This window comes from Staurois parvus, unplaced genomic scaffold (assembly GCF_062004578.1).
Source record: "Staurois parvus isolate SC_StPar_1 unplaced genomic scaffold, SC_StPar_1.0 ptg000988l, whole genome shotgun sequence".
In the NCBI taxonomy this organism is placed as follows: Eukaryota; Metazoa; Chordata; class Amphibia; order Anura; family Ranidae; genus Staurois; species Staurois parvus.
The window spans coordinates 4,312,015-4,327,474 of record NW_028318784.1 but is presented as its reverse complement, the minus strand read 5'-3'; the positions used below and the strand labels follow the sequence as shown (position 1 = coordinate 4,327,474).

Here is a 15,460-nt window from a genome sequence, read left to right as displayed (position 1 = left end):
TGAATAAAAGCAAAGCATTCCCTGATTGGATAAGCTGGAGAGGAGGGGTGGTGATATTACACTCTCTACCTCTTTTAATTAGAGAGGGCTATGCATTTGTTCAGAAAATGCAAAGAATTCTCTAAATGGTGCTTATGCCGAGCAGCTGACCTCCTGTGTTCGGAATGCACCAGACCAGCCACTCAGCACAGGACCTGGAAGCAAGTGGAGATCTCTGGGGTAGTTCTGTCAACTTCAGTAATTTCCAGCTTCCTGGGGCACTGGCTAAGTATGGTAACTACATAGTTACGCTGGCCCAAATAAAAATTTACCATAACTGTAATTCTTCTTTAAAGTAAACAAAACCTTTGCACCAAAGCCCAAACAGACCATGATTAAGTATTTAAAGCTTGAACAACCCTAACTGCCATATTTCCAGTAGTCAAGGTTCCCTTTCCCTAGGGCTTCAAGGAGCATTGTTCTCCAAGCCCTAAGCATACTTGCTTCAAAATGGGAAGCTTTCTTAGCCTTTTGGCTCAGATCAAGTGTAGTATCTGTTCTTATCAGTGTCCAGTAGGGGTGTTCCACTGTCATTCTCACCTTTCCCCAAGGATGGCTGGCTGTATAGTACCCCTGCTGGTATGAAAAGAGCTCTGAATGCTAGTACCGGCTGGAACAGAAACCAAGGCACTCACAGGCAGTTAAGGCATCGGAGTAATTCTCCTGGGAAAACCAGATGGGCCCAGTTCCTCCTGATTTGAAAGGGTCTACCTTGTCTGGCCAGGTGCTGGGGAGGCAGAGAGTCCACTGAGCAGTGCCCCCTGAGAGTGGTCACCCCAGTGGTGCTCTTAGTAACACATGGGGGTGGGATCCTGTGTGAAAAGTGCACATGGTCACTGTTCCAAACACTTTATCTGCACTGTGCTTTTTAGGGCTAGGTCTTTTGGCTAAGTCCATAGCAATTTTTTTGCTACAGGACTCAGGGCTTAGCCAGTGCACTATTGCACGGCCAGCTGTTTATTTATTGTTCCTCCACTGTTTGCCACCTGTCACTTATGTGTGTGTTTTTTTCTCACTAGAATGGAGGGTGTGGGTCCTCGGCCTACCCTGAAGTCTAGGGGGAGGATGTGTAGCCTTTAGGTTCCTTCCTCCCCTCATCCTGGGGGGCAGGGCAGGTGCTTCCACTAGCAAACTAGGCAGCAGCCTAAGGTGCTCTACCATCTAGGGGTGCCTGGGCTCAGCACAGGCCGGCACTCTTTCTGTGTGGGATGCCATGAATGATCCTCCAGCTGAGGGAGGGGTGGCAGAGAGGAGGATAGTACACAGCAGGGGCGGACTGACCATTTGGAAACTCGGGCACTGCCAGAGGGCCCGGGGCCAATAGGGGGCCCCATGAGATGCCCCTGGTACCTTTTTCATAGGCTTTTTTGAGTTTGGGCAAGGACACAGGGGCCCCATGATCCTCTATTGCTTGGAGGCCCCATGAGTTGTCAGTCCACCCCTGGTACAGAGAAGGACAGAGAAAGATGCCTGGTGTCTGGGGCCAGTGCAGCAGCTGAGCTGATGCTCCTTCCAGTGTTTCTCATAGACTCAGTCCCTTACTGCAATCTGGCTGGTGACTGCTGATCATTGTGGAGTTCCAGCCCTTCACCTCCCATTCATCAGCAGATGTGGAGATGTGCCTGCAGAGGAAAGTAATGTCTGACTCTGATGTCTCGTGTCTGTGTGAGTGTGACTTAGCCGGTCGGTTGGCCATCCATCACATGTGCAATGTGCCAGTGAGTGATGACAGCATCATGATCTTAAAGCCTGCTCTTCTAGTGCCTGCTGGGTCTGCCAGTCTGTATCAGTGTTAATGGTGGTGTGTTGTGTTGGATTTGTCACTGTGTGTTCAGCTCAGTTCAGGTGTGTGATCCATCATCCTCCACTCACTGCAACTGTCACCCTGTCACTTCCAGCCACAGATACAGTCTGCTCGTGATACTGATTTTGTCTTTAATATTGGTGCTGGTGGCATCTTATGGCACTTACTTTTGCACATTAAAAGAAATTTAGCTGTTTCATGTTTTGTTGATTTAATATTTTCTACCGTTTTTGCATTTTTTTTGAGGGGGAGGAGGGCACAATTAGCTGGTCTTGCCTAGGGTGCAAAATAGTCTAGCACCAGCCCTGTTGGGGGGGGGGGTCTCTCTTCGGGAGAGCTTCCTGACCTAATACATGTCAGTTAGCTTCAGCTGACCACAAGGAAAGGGATCCCCCAGGCCTTTTGGCTAGGTGGACCATATTGGAAACTCATTGTCCCTGTCAGGAGTCTAATGCCCCGGGGGATCAGGGTAGAGGTCCTACCCCTTAGAGGGTAGACAAAATGACACCCCTAAGTGCACTTTTTTGTGTTGGCGTTTTCTACTTGCACATGGACTTTAAAAAAAAAGAGCTTTCTCCATGTTTCTAATGTTTGCCAAACACAGTATAGACACAGTGGGGTTGATTTACTAAAAGTGTGGAGCATGTTCATTTTCAAAGTGAATTTTCCCTTTCTTGAAGTTATAATGACTTCAATCATCCAATCATGTGCAAGCAAAAATCCTGTTTTTTTCCTTGCATATAATTGGGTATTCTTTGCAAAGTGATTTTTTACTTAGTTTCACCTCGTTACTAGCATAAGTGAAAAATCGCTTTACAAAATAAAAATTCACTTTGACAAAGAACATGCATTACTCCTTTAGCAAGTCAAGATCAATGTGGTTGGTTTACTAAAGAATTGATACATGCTCATTTTGCAAGGAAATTTTCACTTTACTGAATGTGATAAAAATTCACATTACAAAGAATACTTGAATATAAGCTTTCCAATGTGTATTTATATCTGCTGTCCTATTTTATTTTGTCATCTCAGCTTGTCCAGTACATTAAATCATCCCTTTCCAAGGCTTCATCAGGATCACGTACAAGCCATTAACTTCCTATCTGTCCTGGGAATCAGGAAAATACACTCCTCGGGGAGAGGAGCTGGATATTTCTGTCCTTATTGTCAGGTTCTCAGGATAGATTAAATCAAGAGAAAGAAGTACATTTGTTAAATAAGATTAGATGAACACCCATGACATCTAAAACTACAGATCAACAACCAACAGATAGAAACTGCATCAAAAGAAATACACTCCTGACAGGAGCAACACCTATGAATGTACATGCCATGTATGTTCGTATAGAGCCTATGTTATTGGTTTGAATAGTGTGTGCATGGTTTCCATTTAGATGTGTATTTAATACTCTGATTCAGTAATTATGAATGTGGGTAAGGACTTCAGTAAGGAATGATGGTAATGTGCAAAGTGCAGCGATCATTGGCAACAACTCAGAAACAGTTGCTGATCTGATCTCAGAAAAATAAAGTTACTAAGACATTTCAGCACAAACCTGTTTGTTTTCACCCTGATCAAGAATTCTATAAGACAAGTGTTACCTCTGAGAGGTTTAAGCTGTTGTTGTCCATTAGGTTAGAGCATCAGGTCTGTGTTAGGATTAGGATAAAGAGTTAGGGCCTTAAAGGGTTAATGTTATTTTTTATGTTATTTGACAGGTTAAAATGTGAGGTTCAGGTTACATGTTAAAGCAGAACACCAGCCAAAAATAACAAGATAAAAAAGATAAAAATAACTAAAACATGCCTTTTTTGTAATATTCACCTTCAGTCCACAGATCTCATTTATTTCCTCTGCAGTACTTTTCTACCACTTGATGTCCTTAATCAAATGGCCAACATAAGTTATCCTACTTCCTCTGAGCCTAGGTCACTGTGGACCACCTCAGCCTGTGACTGCACAGTGAAATGAGAAGCAGCAGAGGGGTGAGCTCTTCTCCCTGTTCCTCTGCTCTCTTCTCCCACTCACGTCCTTCACTGCATAAACCGACTGTCTCCATGTACTGCTTATTCCTTTCACATTCCAGCTCTGCTGTACAGGGACTGCAAGAGGCTGATAATGGTACGAATTAGGGTAATTGCACTGCTTGCATTTATAAAATACATTTAATAATGTATTAATGACTTACAGAGCTCCATTAATGTGTGTCTCTTGAAACTTAGCAAAGGAAGTTAAACAAATGAATGTATATGACTCACTCTAGTCCATCCCTTTAAATAAAAAGAAAGGTCAAAATGGCATAACCCAACTTCAAAATTAAAATATTGCAAACCAGAAAAAAAAGTTTAGGGTATTGCCAGCACAAAATGAATCCCACCCCCCCCCCATCCCCCATAAAAAAACTAGCAGGAAAAAACTTGTTTGCAAAGTAGAACAACTTTATTTTACCAAAGCAGCATTACAGACACATAGACTGCCTCTAAAACACATTAAAATTACATTTATATCTAATATTAATGTATTTCATGGCAATCTCTGTGTCTATATTGCTGCTCTGATAAAATAAAGTTTTTTTTAACTTTACAATGTAAATTTTGTCTTCCATTTTTTTGTTCTTGGTATTCATTCTGTGATGGCAATACACTGAACTTTTGCTTCTTGGTTATTATTTATGTATTTTGTATCAGCCTGGAGTTCAGCTTTAAGTATTAATTATACAGGTTAGGTTGAAACTGTAGCCCATGCAAATAAAAAAGCATAATTTAATATAGATATGCATGCAGAAAACATTAAGTGCATTTTTACATACAACAAGCAGCAAGGCCTGATTCTTTCTTTATATCAGCTTTTTGTAATTCCCTATATAGCAGCAGTCCAAGAGAGGGAAGGTCAGAACCCCAAACCAGGCAGAGCTCTACTGGTTTGCCCTGTGCTGTCAGTCAACAGGCTTAATGTGCGTAAAGAAGAAGAGAGCAATGACAGGGAGGGTCAAACTCTAGCATTGCATGAGCCACCTTTTTGCTTGCATGTCCATGTGGCTTCTAAAGCCCATTTGAAAATCAAACTGGGGGGACAGGGGTAAGAAGCAAGTGGTAACAAAAAATTGTGCAAAGCTTATTTAAAGTGTGCATGGCTTAAAGTTCACCTTTTTTTCTTCTTCATTACAGCTCCCCCATGTACCAATATACAATTAATGTACCTCAGTTGCAAAAAAATAAAAGCTTTCTTTGCTTTTGAGAACAAGGCCTTACCATAGCCCTTGCTGAATTTCTTAGAAAGCTTTATCACTGGCTGGTATGTAAATTTAGGACAGATAAGCCAGTAGGATACAGGAAAGAGTTTACCACCTGATCTCATTACCACACAAATCCTGCATTGACCTCATTAAAACAAACACCCTTCACCTATCAACTATGTTTGCGCAGCATCCCTGGAATTCCTCCATGTGCCCAATTGCCTGGCTTTCCCAGCATCCCTCCAAACCATCAAGTGAATGGCCTGCCCTATGCATGATGAGTAAAAACACTCCATAATCCCCCTCCCCCCCAAATAAAAGTGTGCAGTAAGTGAAGATGTGAATGGCGCCTGACAGTTGAGTGTCTCCATCCTATGTACTTGTATAATGATGGCCATACCCTATGCAATCTGATTGTACATTTTATCCTAGATTTACCAGAACTATGGAATAGAACCCCCCTGAACAATCCATTCAGTTTGTATCAAATCAGGCAGGCTTTTGCACTGTATAGCTGGTGGGTGATCTAAAGGAGATTGTACAATCAGACTGTATTGTGTATGGTCAACTTAAGGAAAGAAGGAGGTGGTGGTATAGTAATGAGGGAGGTGTGGCCCAGACTGGTAATACAGGTGCATCTCAATAAATTAGAATATCATTTAAAAAGTTAATTTATTTCAGTCATTCAATTCAAAAAGTTAAACTTTTATATTATATAGATTCATTACACAGACAGTGATATATTTCAAGTATTTCTTTCTTTTAATTTTGATGATTATGGCTTACAGCTAGCGAAAACCCAAAATTCAGGATCTCAGAAAATTAGAATATTGTGAAAAAGTCCAATATTGTAGACTCATGGGGGTTTATTTACTAAAGCTGGAGAGTCCAAAATCAGACTCCCTTCAGCATAGAAACCAATCAGCTTCTAACCTCAGCTTGTTCAATGAAGTTTGGCAATGAAACCTGGAAGCTGATTGGTTTCTATGCAGAAGTGAGTCTGATTTTGCACTCTCCAGCTTTAGTAAATAAACCCCATGGTATCCCACTCTAATCACCTAATTAACTCCAAACACCTGTAAAGATTTCCTGACCCTTTAAATGGTCTCTCAGTTTGGTTCAGTAGCAGGGGCAGACTGACCATTTGGAAACTCAGGCACTGCCCGAGAGCCCGGGGTCAGTAGGGGGCCCCATGAGATGCCCCTGGTACCTTTTTCATAGGCTTTTTTGAGCTTGGGCAAGGACACAGGGGCCCCATGATCCCCTATTGCCCGGGGGCCCCATGAGTTGTCAGTACGCTCCTGTTCAGTAGGTTACACAATCATGGAAGACTGCTGACTTCACAGTTGTCCAGAAGACAGTATTTGACACCCTCTGCATGGAGGGTAAGTCACAAAAGCTCATTGCTAAATCAGCTGGCTGTTCACAGAGTGCTGTATCCAATCATATTAATGGAAAGTTAAGAGGAAGGAAAAAAGTGTTGTAAAAAAAAGATGCACAAGCAACAGGGATAACTGTAGCCTTGAGAGGATTGTGAAGCAAAGGCCATTCAAGAATTTGGGGGAGATTCACAAGGAGTGGACTATGGCTAGTGTCAGGACATGGGCTACAACTGTCACATTCCTTGTGTCAAGCCACTCCTGAACCAGAAACAACATCAAAAGCGCCTTACCTGGGCTAAGGAGAAAAAGGACTGGACTGTTGCTCAGTAGTCCAAAGTCCTCTTTTCGGATGAAAGTACAGAACATTTTGCATTTCATTTGGAAATCAAGGTCCCAGAGTTTGGAGAAAGAGTGGAGAGGTACAGAATGCAAGTTGCATGAGGTCCAGTGTGAAGTTTCCACAGCCAGTTATGATTTGGGGAGCCATGTCGTCTGCTGGTGTTGGTCCACTGTGGTTTATCAAGTCCAGAATCAGCTCAGCCCTGTACCAAGAAATTCTAGAGCACTTCATGCGTCCCTCTGCTGACCACCTTAATGGAAATGCTGATTTAATTTTTCAGCAGGACTTGGCATCAGCCCACAATGCCAAAAGTACCAATACCTGGTTTAATGGTCATGGTATCACTGTGCTCGATTGGCCAGCAAACTCACCTGACCTAAACCCCATAGATAATCTGCGGAGTATTGTCAAGAGGAAGATGAGACACCAGACCCAACAATGCAGACAAGCTGAAAGCCCCTATCAAAGCAACCTGGGTTTCCATAACACTTCCGTATGTAGTAATTCATGCTAAAGGAGCCTCAATACGTACTGTATGTAATGAGTACATACTATACTGCATATGGACATACGTTTCAGTAAGCCAACATTTCTGTATTACAATTTCTTTTTTTATTAGTCTTATGTAATATTCTCATTTTCTGAGACACTGAATTTTGGATTTTCACTAGCTTTAAGCCATAATCATCAAAAAGAAAGAAATGTTTGAAATATATCACTCTGTGTGTAATGAATCTATATAATATATGAATTTAACTTTTTGAATTGAATTACAGAAATACATTAACTTTTTGATGATATTCTATTTTATTGAGATGCACCTGTACATGCCCTATCACACACTTTTCTGTGATGCAAAAACACAGAGAATGATGGGAGCTGACCTACAGTAATTGATGCAAGCTGAAATAATTTTTTAAAACTCAGACAGAAACATGAAATTTCAGACTTTTTGTTGAGGAGACATGTGAGCGATAAGAACATTGGGATAGCTGGGCCAGACAGTTTTACAAAAGGACTCTATTACAAAAAGTGAAACTCTACTTGAAAAGGTGAAATTAGCATTTAAATTGGCTGTAAAGGCTCAAAGTTTTTTACCTTCATACATTGTATGAATGAAGGTAAAAAAAAAACCTTCTGTATGCAGCAGCCCCCCAGCCCCCTAATACTTTCCTGAGCCTGATCATGATCCAGTGATATGCACAACAGCCTTGGCTATCTTGGGTCTCTGCCTCCTCATTGGCTGAGACAACAGAGGAAGCCATTGGCTCCTGTTACTGTCAATCACAGCCAGTAAGCTGGCTGGGCCGAGCTGAGCTATGTGTGTAAATAGACAGGCAGAGCAGTGGTACAGGATCGAGCCTGCTTGGGTGCCCCAATAGCAAGCTGCTTGCTATGGTGGCACTCGGCAGGAGGAAGGAGTCTGGCAGGGAACCCGATAAGAGAAGGATCAGGGCTGCTCAGTGCAAAACCACTGCACAGAGCTGGTAAGTATGAGAGGTTTAAATGTATTTATAAGTGGAGCCTTTTCATATAATCACTTTTCATATAGGAGACACTGTCAACACAGGTTACCCAGCTGTGTCACCTTGTCACAATGCCAAGGCAGGCACTTTTTGTGCCTTTGTGTCAGTCCATCCCTAAATAAGTCATCAGTGTGCTGTTTCTCCCTCACTAGTCAACTACAGGATGGGAGAGGATTGGTGACAAAGCTGTATTGATTGATTGTATTAAAAAAAAAAAAAGTACAAACACCAGCCTGGGTATGTTGTCTAGCTAAACACAACTACAACTTCTTTGACAGATGGAACAGTATAGTTCAAGCATGTAATACGCGTTTTGCTGTGAGTTCAGATTTCTGCCTGAGGGTTAGAGTCAGGTTTAAGCATTAGTCTCAGGGTTGAGGTCAGAGGTATTTAGGATCAGAATTGTCTTTTGTTTTTGGCACTGAAAGGCCAATGCTTAAAACTAACCTGGTGCTGAAAATAATTGTACTTAGTAGAGTGATGTCTGCTTGCTTGTTCTGCTTTTGCTTATAATCATTACTTTTTTTACCCTTAGTAATGCCTAATGATACTCTGTACGGTGTGTTTATTAAATAAATTGCAGAACTACTCGATCTGTGAAACTGAATGTATATTCATTCTGATCAACTGCGGGTAAAAATGAAAGTAATGAGGCTATTATAATTCCAGGTAAACTATTACTTTACATACAGAATAGAGTGAGTCAGTAAAATATCATATTATGTACACTAGATAGAACTGATGACCTATTACCTAATTACCTATTTACTCTGATCATCAGCTCCTTCTAAGGGCCATAATGCTGTATTTTCCTGATTAACTCTCCTGTATGAAGCCCTGAAAAGGGTTAAATGTATCTGAAGAGTTCTCTACAGGTGGAGAACAGGAGCTGAAGCCATCTTTTGCTCATTTCAATCACATTTATTCAACAGGGAGTCAGTGTCTGTGTGCAGATGGCTACCATATTCTAAATGTATTTGTCTGCCATGGCCTGAATGCTTGTAACAGATTAAGCCCTGAAAAGGGTGAAATGCATCAGAGAAGATCTCTGCAGATGGGAAACAAGAGCTGAAGCCATCTTTTACTCATTTCATTCACATTTAGGCAACAGAAAGTTGGTGTATGTGTGCAGATGGCTACCATTTTGTAAAGAATTTTTGACTGCCATAACCTGCTTGTGAGAGATTAAGATCCCAAATGGGCAAAACGCATCTGAGGAGATCTCTACAGGTGGAGAACAGGAGCTGAAGGCATCTTTTATTAAATTCATTCACATTTATACACCTGGGAGTTGGTGTCTGTGTGCAGATGGCTACCATTGTTCAAAATATTTTTGACTGCCATGACCTGGTTGTGAGAGATTAAGATCCCAAATGGGCAAAATGCATCTGAGGAGATCTCTACAGGTGGAGAACAGGAGCTGAAACCATCTTTTATTCATTTCATTCTCATTTTTACACCTGGGAGTTGGTGTCTGTGTGCAGATGGCTACCATTGTTCAAAATATTTTTGACTGCCATGACCTGGTTGCTTGTAAAACATTAAAACCTGAAAAGGGTGGACCACATCTGAAAGGTCTCTACAGGTGGAGAACAGGAGCTGAAGCCTTCTTTTACTCATTTTATTCAAATTTATACACTGGGGAGTCAGTGTCTGTGTGTAGATGGCTACCATTTTGTAAAATATTTTTGTCTGCCTTAATCTGATTGCTTGTGATGGATTAGGCTCCGAAAAGGGTGAAACACATCTGAGGAGATCTCTACAGGTGGAGAACAGGAGCTGAAGCCTTTTTTTACTAAGTTAATTCACATTCATACACCAGGGAGTTGGTGTCTTTGTGCAGATGGCTACCATTGTTTAAAATATTTTTGCCTGCCATGACCTGACTGCTTGTAAGAGAAAGATTTCTATGTTTATGATTATCAGGCATGCAGCCGTAGAAGTATATCCACAGACATTGTGACTAGGTTAAAGAAATATATCCACTCTGAAGAAACATTGGTAATCAATACAGCAGCCAACAGGGAGAACTGCTGGAGTTTGAACTTCAATCTTAAATTTCTATTTAAAATGCAAGTGAATATAACCAGATATTTTATGAGATAACAAATGATTTATGTCTTGACTGAGTTCTCATACATAAACCAATTTATAGAAATTATAAAACTGTGCTATTGAGACTATTTAACCTTTCTGTTTCTAAAATTAAATTATTTCTCTTCTCTGTACAAGCTTAAAGCAGATAAAGGTGACGAGTCTGCAAAACAAGCATTAAGCAAGGCTTGAGTTAATGAAATTGACTCTCGCAGACGCTGCAGCCCTGACTTGAGAAGCATTAGATCCAGGACGAGTCATTAGTTTTACAATGTGATGCATCAGTAAAGGATCTCGGAGCTCCCCTAACACAGGAGAAAACATCCTGTAGCAATTGCAAGTCAGGCACATGCAGTCAGTGAGAAAGAGAGGATGTCAAATTGAAAAGCTTCCGCAAGCACTGTTATTTGGGAGAAAGTCATTTTCCTGCAATACATGGGGGTGATATATAGAAATGTGCTCTGATCGAATGCCACTGGCTAAACTCACAAAAGGCTTCTGTGCTGAACCTTCCAAAGCGGTTAAATCTTAAGATTTGTTAGCATGTCAGAAATGATCGTCAATGCCATGACTTACACATTGCAAACTCACTAAGTAGGGCTTATCTGCCTAATACAAATGAAAAGGGCTGGCAAAAAGATAGAGCACATAAATATGGATGAATTTTTCCTTGCAGTGAAGAACACAGTAAAAAGAAGAACAAATAATCAGTGAGAGGGATAAAGTTGAGAAAGTGCCCAAAATACTGAATTATAAGAAGTCCTTAGGAATGAAAATGGATTTTTCAAATTTTTGAGCCAACGATAATGGCCATTAAATGTGCCAATGCAACCCATTCTTTTTATGGACAGCTAGTCCTTGGTTCATCCCTAGCCTCTAAGTTATTATGGCTGTTTATCCTGGAGAATATGAACATATTTCTTTGTCTGTGTCAGCACCAGCAGGAGACAGATGGCGAGGGTTACAGAATGGGATAGTCTTATAATAAGGGCTAGAAATGAAGTGAAGAGAAATATGGCCAGCAGCTAAAAGCAGCAACAAAGGGGTCGTCTAGAACTACTATGCTATGAACAGAGTGCTTTCTATGTATGTGGTCCCTGTGCCCCTAACAGTCAATTACATGTGTTAGAAATATAGAAATGTAGGATTTTTGTGTACCTTTTTATAGACTGATAGAGCTGAAAAAGTCTGAAACAAAAGAAAAGATTGCAGCTTCTTCTTTATGGTTCCATGTAAATTGTGCTTCCCAACAGCACTTGGAGGGTGTGGGCATGTAGCTTCTGTCCTTCTAGTAGGTAAAAGTGTAAGTAATTATAAGTCAGTGTAAGCAATCGTAATTATAAATTTAATAGCTACTCATATTAAAAACTACTATTACCATTATATATAGCACAGTAGCATACCTCCCAACTTCCTATGATAACGAGGAACACCTTTTAGCACAAAGTATAGAGGCAAAGGACGCACCACTGACATGCCTCCATATTCACAAGATAAAAAAAATGAATATGCAAAACGTTATTGGTAACTCCACCAATGCTTTATACTGTTTTTAAAATAAACAATTAATTATCTTTGAAGTTGGATAAAAGATTCAGAGTCATTTGCTCAAAAAAGACATCTATATATCAGACCTAACAACTGGGAAAACTAAGGGTTCTGCTTCCTAAAGAGAGACAGTCCATCCAAATAAGGGACATTTGGGAGCTATGAAGAAGATATTTGATCAGACTATCTGGATTTATTTAAAGTGGTAGTAAACTGCCAAAAAAACCCAAAAAACTGGCCCCTGCAGATTTAGGTCATAGTGTACAAGAATACATTGCATACTCAGACATTATGACAGACTTACCTGGACACTGAGCCCTCCAGTGCAGCATTGTCATGGCTCCTGGGTGCATCCATCTTCACCCGATCTTCCCTCCAGGTTCACAGACTCTAATTGGCAGAGGCCACAAAGACGTCACTCCTGTGCATGAGCACAGGAGCCCTGGTATGGATCTCTGAAGGTACTTTCACTGTTTAGGAGATATTCACACAGCAACCGGAGACGTCTCCATCGCATGCCATCTGAAAGGATACATACCCATGCTGGGTATGTATCCCTTCAGATGGCATGCGACAGTGATGTCATCGGCTGCATGCTGTGTGAATATCTCCTAAAACAATGCAAGTTTAGGAGATATTCACTGTACCTACAGGTAAACCTTACTATAGGATTACCTGTAGGTATAAGGTAAAAAGTGATCTATACTTTTACTTTAAAAGCAGCCTTGGTAAGCTTTACTGATAAAGGTTTTCAGAATAAAACAAGATTAAAAAAATACTATACAGTATATAAAACCTTAGATGTCGACAGCTGCTCTTACTACCAAAGGCAAGGGTTTATAGGTCTACACGTAACAAAATAGAGCACATGACAAACTTGCAATCACAATTTTATATGTTGGCAATTGTTTAGCAGAATTCACCTCTGCTGCCAACAGGTTTTCTGAGAGCCTTGTCTAGATTTTCCAATTTGGCCATACTAAACAATTCAAAACTTGGGTGTGTCTCAAATACTGGCTTGTCTAGATTAGATAGGGCTCAGATAGGAATCTGGGGGAGATGCAGTACACTATCAATTACTCCCTTCCATTGTCCTGGCACAATAATAAATAGTAGCTGCATTGAAACCAAAAATATTGCAGCTTACCAATTTTTAAATGTGGTGGCTTCATAAGTTTTCTTTTTTAGTGTTTCCCTTTATTTTCTGCTGGTGATTCAGCCAGTAACACACTTCCTGCTGGTCATAGTTGGGACAGTTTTTTTGTTCAATCAGCAGATTGAATAAAAAAAACTGTCTTGATTCCCCCATCCACTCATTTGAGGTGGTTGGGGGAATCCTCCCGCCGTGCCATTGTATTCTGATGGCCGGGAGATTTTCTTGCCATCAGAATACACCTGTGCCGCTAACTTTTCAGCAGGGATTTTTTTAAAAAGTCGATCGGTAGATCAATTTCTGTAGAATCACAGTGCCCATACATGGATCGAAATTCATCTGGTCCCTGCTAAACAGGTCAAATTTTGATCCATATATGGAGAGAGTTAGGGTGGCTCCACCCAGGAGCAATGGAGACATTTTTGGATAGCAGCGTTATCAATCTGGTGAGAGATCAGCATTAGATGTACTAGCAGATATAGATGGACTTGACCAATAAATTCAAGCTGAACTCCAGCTAACATTACAAAGTTACTGACTCAATTTTTATTTCCTTTTGGGATAAAGGTTTTGCAAAAATTACTAAAATTTAATCATTGTAAGAAACCTTGTCAGTTGTAAATGCTTTGTCCCAATTCTCTAACTGACACTTTTGCTGGACAGCTTGATCTAGTAACAAACTCACTGGCTGGATCATCATTTGAAAATAAAATAAAATAAGAAAACTTATGCAGCACCACATGTAAAGATTGGTAAGCTTCAATATAATACATTTTTGGCTTTGGGTTTCATACCACTGTAATAGTAATACGAAGGTCACACAGAATTTCTTTAGTGTAATGATTCTTCCTATTTTTCCTAGAGCTCTGTAACATTATTATGCACATTTTTTTGCTAAGAGAATCCTGAATTTAAGGTCATGTCTGTTTTTCAAAAGTAAAAAAAAAAAAAAATCCTGCAATTTATTAGGATGTAGTGCTGGAAATTAAAGTTCGTGTATTACTATTGGGGATAGCTGGCACTTGGAGTGAATACAATTTTGTGCAGTCTGTGACCAATTGATCTTATGCTGCGTGGACATTTTGCCACTTTAACAAACCCACTTCTTCCTGGATCATGCAATATGTTTTCAAGTCCCCATGAAATCCGATTTAGAAAGGCAGTAAATGGATTTGTAATATAATAAATTACATTGCAATCACTGGTGTAAATATAGGACTTGGCAGTGCTCTTCCCGCTGATCAGGAAAAAAAAGGTTTTCTTATAAGGAAAAGAATATAGATCTTTGCTTCCATGTTTCTGATGAAATTGCACCAGCTATCCAAGTTTGCAGCATTTATATCCCTGTTCTAGATTTTCGTACTGATGCCTATTTTTATGAATTTATACAAATTAAGTATTATGTTTAAATCCCAAGCTTTCTTTTTATTACAATTTCTTGCTGTTTGCTATATGCTGTACATTCTTCTTTTTTATTGTTATATTTTATTATATATTTGTATTTCTGTATAATATTATATTTAATTCTCCACTTTTCCATGTCCTGGTGATCTCTCCCAATCTCTTGTCATATCTTGGATTGTTTGATGCAATGTTGGCAGTGAATATTTTACTTTTACATGTTTACTCTGAAACTCAGCCAAAGCTATTTCTTTTGGAATGATCAGGTAAGGCTTAGAATCTCTGTAATATTTTTCCTTTTTGTTGTGTTGTTGCTGTGCTGTTGCAAATAAATGTATTTTAAATGCAGTGTTTATCCCCTTTGGAGAGATTTACCCAGTGTCCTACAAAAAAATGCCCACATAGGAAACAAAGGGAAAATGTCCTAATAAAAATAAATATCAAAATAAAATCAAATGCACCACAATATGCACTTGTGCTATATCAACTCTAAAACAACATTAATCATGTGGAGCAAAAATCAAATAACACTGTAATTTTGTTATTTGATTTTTACTACAAGGATTAATGTTAGCAGGAGTGAACATAGTAATGCACTTGAATATATATACAGTGGGGATCGAAAGTTTGGGCACCCCAGCTAAAAATTTGTATTAATGTGCATAAAGAAGCCAAGGAAAGATGGAAAAATCTTCAAAAGGCATCAAATTACAGATTAGACATTCTTATAATATGTTAACAAAAGTTAGATTTTATTTCCATCATTTACACTTTCAAAATAACAGAAAACAAAAAAATGGCGTCTGCAAAAGTTTGGGCACCCTGCAGAATTTATAGCATGCACTGCCCCCTTTGCAAAGCTGAGACCTGCCAGTGTCATGGATTGTTCTCAATCATCGTCTGGGAAGACCAGATTATGTCAATCTCAAAGGTGAGG

The 15,460-nt window shown here is 40.0% G+C and overlaps 1 protein-coding gene and 1 pseudogene across 1 annotated transcript in view; one reads left to right on the top strand and one right to left on the bottom strand.

Annotated features, from left to right (window-relative positions):
- The window catches only part of TMPRSS15 (transmembrane serine protease 15), a 450,422-nt gene that overhangs the window by 322,700 nt on the left and 112,262 nt on the right, over window positions 1–15,460 (bottom strand). The gene's annotated exons all lie outside the window — the stretch shown is intronic.
- Window positions 495–651, top strand: LOC149441406 (U2 spliceosomal RNA; annotated as a pseudogene).